Here is an 11,720-nt window from a genome sequence, read left to right as displayed (position 1 = left end):
GAGAGAGAGAGAGAGAGAGAGAGAGAGAGAGAATCAATTAATTGCGTTATATAACGAACACTGATTCTGAACACTAATTAAAAACTCTTCTCAATACACTCACTCTAACACAACTCTTTAATACATTACATTTTTTTAAATAAAAAAATAATGTAATGAACGAACAAAAAAATATCGACATAATTCACTGATATTTGCTCTTTTTTTATTGTATATTTTTATTGTATATTTAAATATTTAACATTTTGGCTTCTTATTATTATTATTGATTTCGTTTTATTTGCACCATTATTATATATTATTTTATTCGCACTTTTTCATTATGTGTATACGTTGAGTTTCAGAAATTTGTATTACAGCTTTTTAGTTTATAATTTAAAATATGAAGACCAAGTATCGAACGCATTCTTTTGATTTAATAACAAAGGTAATTACATATTTTTATAATATATATCTTGTACTACTCTTTATTTAATAGATCTTTTTTAATTAAAAAAAGAACATCACATTATTACTTACGTTTTATACAATTATTCATTTTATTTTAACTACACAATTTCTTCTTCATATTCAGAACTCATGAGTAGTTTTTATTCCGATTTCAATATTACAGAGATTGTTTTATTTTTAATTATCCAGAATTATAAAAAAAATACAAAATATGAAAATAAGAGCATACGTTAGTTATTCAATCAAGATTTGTGAATGTTACAAAAGTAAGTTATTACCCGTAAATATACTGACAGAAAATTTTTTGGAAAATTTATGATTATAATCATACTATAATTATAATTATTACTGTAAAATAGTCATATTATGTGTATAGTTATATCAATAAAATATATAGTAACTAAAAATAATTATAGTTATTATTACTATAAAAATGATCATAATTACTATTTAATTATATTTTATAGTCTAATTTATTACTGTACTGTAATTTGTAGTATCAAGACATCCTCCTCTTCTCCATATAGTATACTAATGTTGAATCAATATCTCAGAAACGTTGAATTGCAACATTGCGAATATTGCAGCAACATCGCGAAATGTAGATTCAATATTGAAGAGACGTTGCAAAAATGTTTAATGTCAAATTACAATTTTTTATGTCTGTGAGACATAAAAAATTTTTCGCATATTAATTTAGTTTTACTATTAAAATAAGTATTATTGTGATTAACATTATATTCCGAAACACACACGACAAGATTATAATTGAAAAAAACGCTTTCCTCCTCTCATTTGGAAATTAATTTCCTTATTTTCCTAAGCGGTTACCTATCCAATCTTATCCCATCCAACATTGCTGAACGCTTCTGCAATCGTACGAGAACTGTTGCTTCGATGATCCACTAATACTGAATGTTAATGGATGTATAACTGTAACATATAGATATCTATGCAGTAAGCATACACAAATCGACTAGTGCATCGGACTGTTGTCATACACAAACAATGTCACACGCGCCAACATTCTGCACACGCGGATTCCCACATAAACATATATCATTTAGAAATGAATTTCGTTAAAAGATCAATTTAAATGATTTAAATTTTCTATTTACATTTTATTTTTATTGATTTTTTACAAAATGAAATAAATTTTGATATATAATTTATTCAATGTCATTCCAACGTTGCAGCAACATTAACAATCAATGTAGAAAAATCGATATAAATACAACATTAATAAAACTGACACTTGACACTTCACATTCAACGTTGCAATATCTCAGCAATATTCTTTCAATGTTCCGTTCTGTATGGACGTGGATATCTTGCATTAACAAGAGCACGCGTAGCGACATCGTAGAAACAGAGACATGTATGAAACTGATGATATGTATCTTTACGCGAGCTGTCGGGTGTTCCAAATATACATACTATAGTATATTATACTATAGTATATTATATAATATATGTTATAATATATGTATAACTATCAGGGTTGATTAAGTTAATTTTTTAAACAGTTTTTTTAAATCAAATTAATAAGTTAAAGTCAATGGCTTATAAAATTAATAAAATTAAATTAAAATTGAAGGAACAAAAAATTATAAAATTAAGATTGAATTAATTTAAAAAAGAAGTAATTAAAAAAGAAATGTTAATTTTGAAAAAATTATTTTTGAGATTAGAATATTCTAATTTTTTTAAAAATAAGACTTATTTTAAATAACAATTACAATACAGATTATTAAGTAAATTTAATTTTTTTGTTCACGTAAATTTATATAAATTATAATAAGAATCACGTCTCGTAAGGTGTTTTGTCAAAATCCTGCAAGAGAGATGAGTGTATACGTATTTGCATTATCTCTCTTTCTTTAACCTAATCTCTTCTGAAACGCTCACACTACTCACGTATGTTTATGATTACATGGATTAGATATTTGTTACAAAAAGTATATGTAAAAATTTCAAAAATGGTTGTGAATGTGCAACACTGTTTAAAACAATTTTTCATCTATGGCTCATTTTATATTTATGTTGCTGAAATATAATATTAGCACCTGAAATTAGTGTGATTTAAATATAAATGGAAATTGACAAACTTTAGCGAGCCAATCAAAACTGGCTATATGATATCACTCTTATTATAGACTTTGTAATCACAAAATCATTACTTTTCTAAATTAACTTTTTTTAAATTAATTCTCTAATTTTAAGTTTAAAATCTTATAGAAAAAAAAATTGGCTTGAAAAAGATTAAAAAAATGTTAATTTACAAAAGTTAAAAATAATAAAATAAAGTTTAAAAGTGAATTACTAAATTACTAAATTACTAAATTAAATTAATAATTAATGCATTTAAAATTAACTGAGTTAAAAGTTAAGTTAAAAATTATCAACTTTTTTTTAACTTTTTTTTAACTTTATTTTAACTTTTAGCTAGTTATTATTCAATTTTGATATATTATATAAACATATACTTATTTATAGTTAAATTATAGTTATTGTAATCATTTTGATAACTAATTATAATCATTTTCGTATCATAGATACTATTGATAAAACTGTATATATACAGTTATTAAAATTATAGCAATAACCATAATTATGGTAATTGTAATCACAAATATAAAAAAATTGTTTTCAGTGCAACAATTAAAAATAATATAACGTTAATATCATAGTAATATCAGCTATCTGTCCCGATGAGTAATGTTTATGAGATATTGGCCTTTATTGATGTATCAAGACAAAAAGATAATTCGCGTAATTTCTTTGAAGGAAATACCCGTAGAAGTTTCGAAATAATCAATGTTATAATTTCACACTCCATAATATAAATATAAAATAATGTTATATGTATATGTTAAGTGTGAAATTATAACATTGATGTTATTTTAGTGTTTGTTGAATGACCTTCAAAATTCGCGCATCACTATAATTTATGTTTAATTTTTATCTTTAAAATTTTTAAATGTTGCTTAAAAGCAAGAGATAATTTGTTTTTGAGACAGAATTGTAACACTTGGTAGAATTCTAAATATTAATTGAGAGGAGAAAAAAAATAGAGTGATTATTATATGGTATTTATCTGTATGACGACTAAGATATATTTTTAAATTTGGTTGAAGAATTAAATACAATAAAATATTTATTTGTAAATTTAATTTATGATATTATTACTTTCAATTCTTTTAGAATTGCGTTTCAAGACTGAAAATTTGATGTTTGCAAGATTAAATAAGTAATATATAAATTCATGGAATTATTTAAATATTAAATATTAAAGATCCAACTATTTGATCGTAAGATCTTTATTTCTGATTATATTTTCTGATTGTATTTCTGATTGTACATTACGGTCTCAAAAAATATTGTATTTAACAATAAATGTAGAACTATCTATTATCACATCTTGCAGTTGATCTGACTTTCTTGGAAAGAAAAAGATATATTTACTCGTTATACATTATCAATGGAAAATATAATTTATTTTATCGGCAAAAATACATTAGTATTATTTTATTAGTTAACGGTATTTGAGTTTAAAGCTAAATTTAATATTAAAGCTAAATTTTAATAAAAAGCTAAATGATTCTCATGACAATTCGCTATGAATATTAATCGAATTTTTCCCGTTATCTATATCGATATCGGTGTTTTATTAAACTTTTACCAAAAGGTTTCGCGAATTATTCATACAAATCGAATTTCACGTTGCACGTTTCTATCGAGTATTTTAAGTGTAATATGCAAGGTTTATTTACATACTTGCAATCATCCGCATTTGCATGCACAAATCGAATGTTGCCGTATCGCGGAATCGCGGCATTCACGGTGCGTGCGGCGTGCTAAGGATCCGCGAAGAGTTTTTTTCAATTCTGAAGATGCCATAATCCGATATCGCGTTCCCAGAAAACGACACAGCGCGGTGCGTCGCACGACGTGCTATGTCGCGGATTTTTAATCACGTTAAGATAATTTACGATTATGTGCGACAATAAAATTCTCTTGTCCTTTGTAAAAAACAACGAGAGACAGTAACACAAGAAAGAAGGAGGGTGAGAAGAAGAACAGAGAGAAAAGAGAGATACAAGACGGGGGTCTCGTTATAATCCGGTCTGACAATGAGTGCAGGTTAAGCATGGTCGGATAAAAATAGTAAACGTAGTCTCTTCAAGGTAGCCCTTGAGAGATACAATTCTCTTGAGGGCTACAAATAGTACAAATAGGACACAAGGATTATAAATGATAAATTACATAAATAAAACATTTTACAAAGAGTACAAGCAGTAAATAGTTTCAAATGTACCTGGAAATATTTGGACTGCAAACAAATCTGAGAGAGACCTTAATGGGAAGATCCTATTTGCCTACTTACAGCACCATTTGTTTACATCACTTTTGCCGACAGTCCATTTGCGCAAAAATTATTGTTCAATCTCATTGCTTACATATACTATTCTCTGCTTTAAAAACACAAATTCTGTTTTAAAACACAAATTTTCTGCTTTAAAAACACGAATTCTCTGTTTTGAAAAAATTCTTTACTTTAAAAATATAAATTATTTTCTTACTTAACCTTAATTTTATATTTGTGCAAAAGTGCTTATAGACAATCGAGCTGTAGGTAATAATACATGCAGGTAATCAATCTGTAGACAATAATACATGTAGCAAATGTGATTTCGTCTCCGAAATTTTTATTTGTGCGCAAAAGTTCCTATAGCCGATTGGGCTGTAGGCAATTTTTGGACGCAAATGAATGTCGGCAAAAATGATGTAGGTGATGCTGTAGGCAATTGATTTGTAAATAAAAGGAGCTATCTCGATCTTAATCTCTATTAACGGAACATCAGTGTGAATATTGTTAATTCACCATTAATTCGTGAAAGAAGGCGTGAAAGAAGGCGTTACATAATTAACTCCTCAAAGTTAATACTAATAAAATTTGTTTTACATTTGACGTTAAATGAAATGAAAAATTGCATTTATCTAAAGATTTGACGTATACTAAAAAAAAATTGTTAAATCTATATATATCTTGAAAGTATTAAGTAAATATTTTCTTATAATAAATAAATATTTATTATTTTCAGTTAATAAAAAAAAATAAATCACATTAATGATTTTTGTATTGAATAAATACATGTTTACATTTAGTAAATATTTACTTACAACTATTCAAACAAATATAATATTTATTAAAATGCAGTATTTCTTTTTCTTAGTATATGACAGCGCGAAAATGATTGCAATCTTCATAAAGCGATCATTAACTGATGACAATCGCTTTTATATATTTAAACTGAAATGTATTTGAAATACAATAATATAAATAAATAAAGTTGATGAAATAAAATATAGTAACAGTTGAAAATTGAACAATTAAAAATTAATAAAATAATACATTAAGGTTTCCTTAAGTTGATATTTTTATTGATAAATATCGACATATGATTTCTATATAAATTCTAAAATGCTATTTATCACGCCATTATTATTAACTGTATTTGAAATAATATAAATGAATTTGGTAAAGTAAGATTTGATAATAAATAATTAAAAATCGAACCATTAAAAATTAATAAAAATTGCAAGCCATCGTTAAGTTGATATGTTTATCGATAAATCTTGACATATAGATTCCTAATGTGCTGTTTACGCAAATCTTCTTATAATGTTAGAGATTAACACAATTACTTATAAATGCGTCACGATTGGCATAAATGTTTATTTTTTTCTACGTTGAGCTCAACAATAATAAAAAACTTTATTTTCAATGGGAGATTGTAAAGGCTTTCTACAATGAGATACTCATTTTTGTAATGTAACGTTATTGCCGAAATTTACTTTCGAAGATATTCCGCGATATATGGTATGTTTTGAAGATTGACAGCAACGTTGGTGAATCGCACCTCGAAATGATCAAGGTAATCTTTATTTTAGGTAATCTTTATTTTACAGCAAAAGAAATTCCGCAGGGTCAACTGTGAGGCGAACCGTGAAGGTGTGTCGTATCTTTACGACGATGTCTACGCCACTGCCACTTTATGGCACATCACCGCAAGAGTATGTCAATGAAAGGAGATGCGGAGCAACGATTTGTGTTTCACGTTGATCAACGAAGATTATTACGCAAGAGAACCTTGCCAATCATCCCGTTCATTACTAGAGACGTTTAATTGTCATCGTCGTTTGAATCAAGTCGCCAATACATCAGTCGAATTTATAATTATTCTTGCTAATTCGCGAGTTTTTATTTATCCAGAGAAAACTTCAAATTTTTTTTTATAAATTGTATTTAGTACAAATCGGGAATTCTTGAAAAAGAAATAAATTATTTTAGAGAATTAATTATTTACAGATTAAGAATTAATTAAGAATTATTATTTACAGATTTTAATATGCCATCAACGTTATTAATCGTTTCGAAGATGCGAATAAGCATCAAAATTTGTTAAATTGCTAGTTAACAAATTTTGATGCTTATTCGCATCTTCGAAACTCATGATTACTGCAGTAGTTATTTAGTTAGCGTTTCAAGACTGAAAAATCATTTCGGCGCGTTTCTAAGAATTACATATGTAGTATATAAATTCGCACAAGAATCATACAAGCATTTAAGATCCAGCTAGACCGTGTAAGGCTTTGATTTCTATAGTTTGTGTTATCACATATACGGTCCTATAATATATTATATTGTAAATTATTTTAATCAATTAGTCTCCACAGTATTTAATGTGTAAATGAAATTCTTTTTTTAGAAAAAAATGGCAGAGAATTAATTGTCTTATTTCCGAAATAAAATATCGTTTTCAGTTTGAAATTTATTTAAATAATTTATGAAGTGCGATTGAATGAAATTACCTCGTTTTCCTGAGAATGGGAAAATCTGGATGAATATTATAGACGTGATTCGATCGGAATGTAGTCTGTCTATAAACCATTGCACAAGGTCTATGAAACCTTGGCGCCATGATGAGTAATGTTCTAGAAGAGGGGAGATAAGATAAGGTGTAGGTTCATGTAGGTATGTACAAATGGTCTCCATGGTCGATCAAGGAAGGCAAATGTCATAACTGCTTTCCGTAGGTTTCAGTTTCTTCTAACCAGTGCTACCGTCAACGTTGTTACATTTTTACCGTTTGTGCCGTTTAACTTGTTAATTAAACATTCATTATAATATATATTAATACGTTAAATACTTCATATTTCGTATCACTTGTAACACATTTATGCAATCTTGACTACAAAGATAAAGCACCAGTTTATTACAATTTCTTGGAAAAAGCAGTAATAAAAGTAAAAAACTTATCAAAATACTAAAATTGTTATACACATAAATATTAATTTTCAATAACGCTGTTTTTATTTTTTTTATATATATATATATTTTTTAATATAGAACATTTATATTAATTTTGTAGAGGTGTTTTATTCTTGTGTGTATGTTTAATTTCTAAATTCTAGAAAGAATTAAAAATAATTAAAAATTTTAACATTCTCTTTTAAATTCCATGACAGAAATTTAATCATGATTCGTTTGTAGCGCGTAAATTTTTTAGCTTTCGAGCTCTGAAAATTTGCGTTCGCTTTTCCCACGAAAAAAGCAATAGATAAGAATATAGACCTTGAATATTATTACTATAGAGGAAAATCGAGCGAGAATTTCGTTTATCGCCTCGTGTTTAAAAATATGTATATTTATTTATTTTGCGTTGTTTTTCCAGGCAGTCTGTAGATCGCCGTCGGTAGATCGGAAGATTTTCACGAAATATTTTTGGCAAATGACGAGTTGCCGTCCGAAGAGAAGATCCATCGACAAGTCTGAGAGGGGATTCCTAAGAAGGTCGATGACCGATCGGGTACACACGAACTCATCTCTGAAGAGGAATCGACTTAAAGTCGCTTAATCGCGATAACGGCTGCGGTGACTTGAGAGAAGTGGCTCTCTTCTCTCGTGGTCCCTCGTGGTTCACATCTCTCTTTCATACTTGATTCTCTCTCTCAAGTTTCTTCGTTGTAAGACACAGTCGATGTTCGACGTCTTGAGACGTATGAGACGTATCTACGCGAGTGTGCGTCGATAACGTGCGTCACATGTGAAGAAATATCGAGGAAAAATAGTGTCACGCTCGAAGCTGTTTGCAGTAGGCAGCTTTAGTTACGTGGAAGTCAGAGTCTTCACAAGGTAAGGAAGAAAAGAATGCTCTCTTTCTGAATTGTCGAATGATTTACATAAAAAAAAAATTGAAATGATTGTAGATTTTATATCTGTACATTATTAAAGAAGGAATTTAAAAAAAGCAATAGTTGATCCGACAAATATACCATATTAATAAATTCGAAAACTCTTGTGGGTTTTTTTGCATTTCGTAAAAAATTAAGTATTTTGGTGAAAAAAAAATCGTAAAGAAGTTTAAAATATATCAAATTAAAAAAAAAATACTGCAAATTTATGTTTTAATTTTATATAGAAACAAAATTTCGTTTTTACGAAACTATTGTAATATGTAAATTTGTAGCTGTATCTTTCTATACTTTAAATAATTTAGTAATAAAATCGCGTATATCATAGATTTACGATTTTGTTACTAAATTACTTAAAAACTGATATTTTTTTGATATTTTTGTTTTACTTTGAAATGCTAATAACTTGAGAAAACATCATATAAAAATTAAGAGATTATTAATGAGAAAATATTTTAAAGTAGATTTTCTAAGCTTTAAAATAGTTTTCTTTTTTAAGTTGGTATAAATTTATCAATGACATTGAATTTTTTGTATAAAAACTTATTTTTACAAAATGTTTTTCTTATGAAATTAAAAAATTTACAGAAAAAAGAAAAAAATAATATTTTATTATAGATTCGTATAAATTGTATCAAAATCTTTTAAAATTAAACTTTTTCAAATTTCTTAACTTAAATTTAACTTAAATTTTAAGACTCAAGAACATTGCAAATGTTACGAACTTATGAAATGTAATGTACAATATGTTATGAGAGAAAAATAACGCTATTATATACGATTATAGTAAATTGTAATTACATATTATATATATCAATTTTTGTATTCTTATTATCTTTAATTTTCCGGGAAAAAATGATTTGATTACCTATTTATAGTTATTAAACAAATTAAAAAATATATATTATAAGTACAAAATATGAAGTACATAAAACTGAGTGATCTTTAAATTGGGATGATGTATTTTTTTTTTAGATAAATATATCATTTACGAGAAAAAGTAACATTTCTGACTCATTCGTAGAAAGGTTAATTCATATTGTTTCAGTAATCATCCATATAATTAAATTACATAATTATTTCGCGCATCTTTGAAATTTTCCATAATAATTATGAACTCGATTATTTTCGGAGCATACAAGAAATGTTAACTTAGATTAGATGCTTATTTCTTTTAGCAAATGTTCACAAGATCAAATACTCTATAAAAACGAGAAGGAGTTTTGTTATCTAATACTTTAATGTTGATAAAAATACACAAATGTTGATAATATCCAATGCAATTTTTGCATTGGATATTATCAACATTTGTGTACTTTTAGACATGCAATTTTGACTTTGCAATGGAATTAAATATTAATTGCACATCATTAATGTAATCTTTGAGTTTCATTTAAAAAATTGTAACAATAGTTCATTTGCGGTTTTTTTTTAAATAATATCTAAGCTCTTATGAAGGATAAGAATGTGAGCGCAAGGAGAACGGAATGAAATACATGCAGTATGCACTTTTTTGCCTCGTTTATTTTACATTCACAATTGATAAATACATCCGTATTCTATTTAACTTATTAACTCTATATAATTTTTCACACATAATTTAAATTGTTTTTCAAAATAATATTTTAACATGTACTAAAATATTTGCATTAAATCTTATCATAACATTTTTTAATGCTTATTGAAAATTATATTTCTAAACTACATCGCGCTTCTCATTGTCAGTATTTTATTCAATTATCTGTATTTGCTGTGAATATATTGGATTTACGAGGTAAGTGTCACGTTAGAAAACACATCAGGCGCATGTGCAGAAACGTGGCGATTATCTCGATGACTTATTTATTATGTGAAACACTCATTGTTAAGCAGTATATCGTGCACGTTACATTGTACTATAATACGATTGTTCAAATGATAAAAAGAGGCTTCGTACGCTTTAATAGAACGTTATATACACTTGATTTAATATTTTTTAAAACAAACGAATTTTTTTCAGGAATATTTTGCAATGCTCTGCAGCCTCATAATCAATTTTTTTGTTGTATAATAACAATAATAATTTTGTTGCAAATCAAAATGCAATATTTTTTATTCTTGCATTTTAAGTGTGTGATTTAAAAATTCTGATAACTCTTAAATAATTTGAAATATTTGAGTAAATAATTACTGGCATAATAATTATATATTTTATATAGATTATATAAAATTTGAAAATCCCATATCATCCGATCTCTTTTTCAAAATATTTTAAGCGCGTTTTGACTCGCGTATTTTTATAATCCAAAAGATTCGAAAAAAAAAGAATATAACTGTAAAAATTCTGTCACGGTTGTTAAACGAAATGTCAAAAATTCCTTGGTGAAAAATTTCACTCACCGCATGCCGTGGAATAAAAATCATATCATAATCTTCGCATCGAGCAGGCTGTTACCTGTTCTGTTTTCTTCTTATTTTTTGATCTGCAACATGTCTAGTGCCGTTCCTGTGAGCGACAGCCACATTAACATTCGACGTTGACGTCGACGTTTTACGAAGTCGCGTGTCTTTTTATTTCCCGACATATCACGTGGCGGTCGGAGTGAATATCTTGCGCCACGCTATTTCCGAGATCAAACTGGTTGTAATTGTTGAACGATTGCGTTCAACGATGAATACGAGCGCGCAATTTCTGATCAATTTCGCAGACATTATATTACATCAATCATAATATCCTGAGACTAAGTTCCCTATAATTGCGCGAGTATCGAAGCAAATGTTCTGAACGTTTCTTATGAGACATGTAAAATTTATAGGTAAGCGTAATTTACACTATGCAAAAATTCCTAAATGTTATTGTATCACGAAAATATTATATTATAAAAATCGATTTATTAATCACATATTTAAATGCTGTTAATTTAGCCAAAAAACGAATTTAAAAATGAATAATTTAATAATAAGTATTACCTAATACTCAATACACAAAAAAATTTGTAAATCATGATAACTATGAAAAACTATGAGTTTAA

This window comes from Atta cephalotes (genome assembly GCF_000143395.1).
Source record: "Atta cephalotes unplaced genomic scaffold scaffold00014, whole genome shotgun sequence".
NCBI classification, from domain to species: Eukaryota; Metazoa; Arthropoda; class Insecta; order Hymenoptera; family Formicidae; genus Atta; species Atta cephalotes.
The sequence above is the reverse complement of the archived record's forward strand: the minus strand, read 5'-3'. Positions refer to the sequence as shown.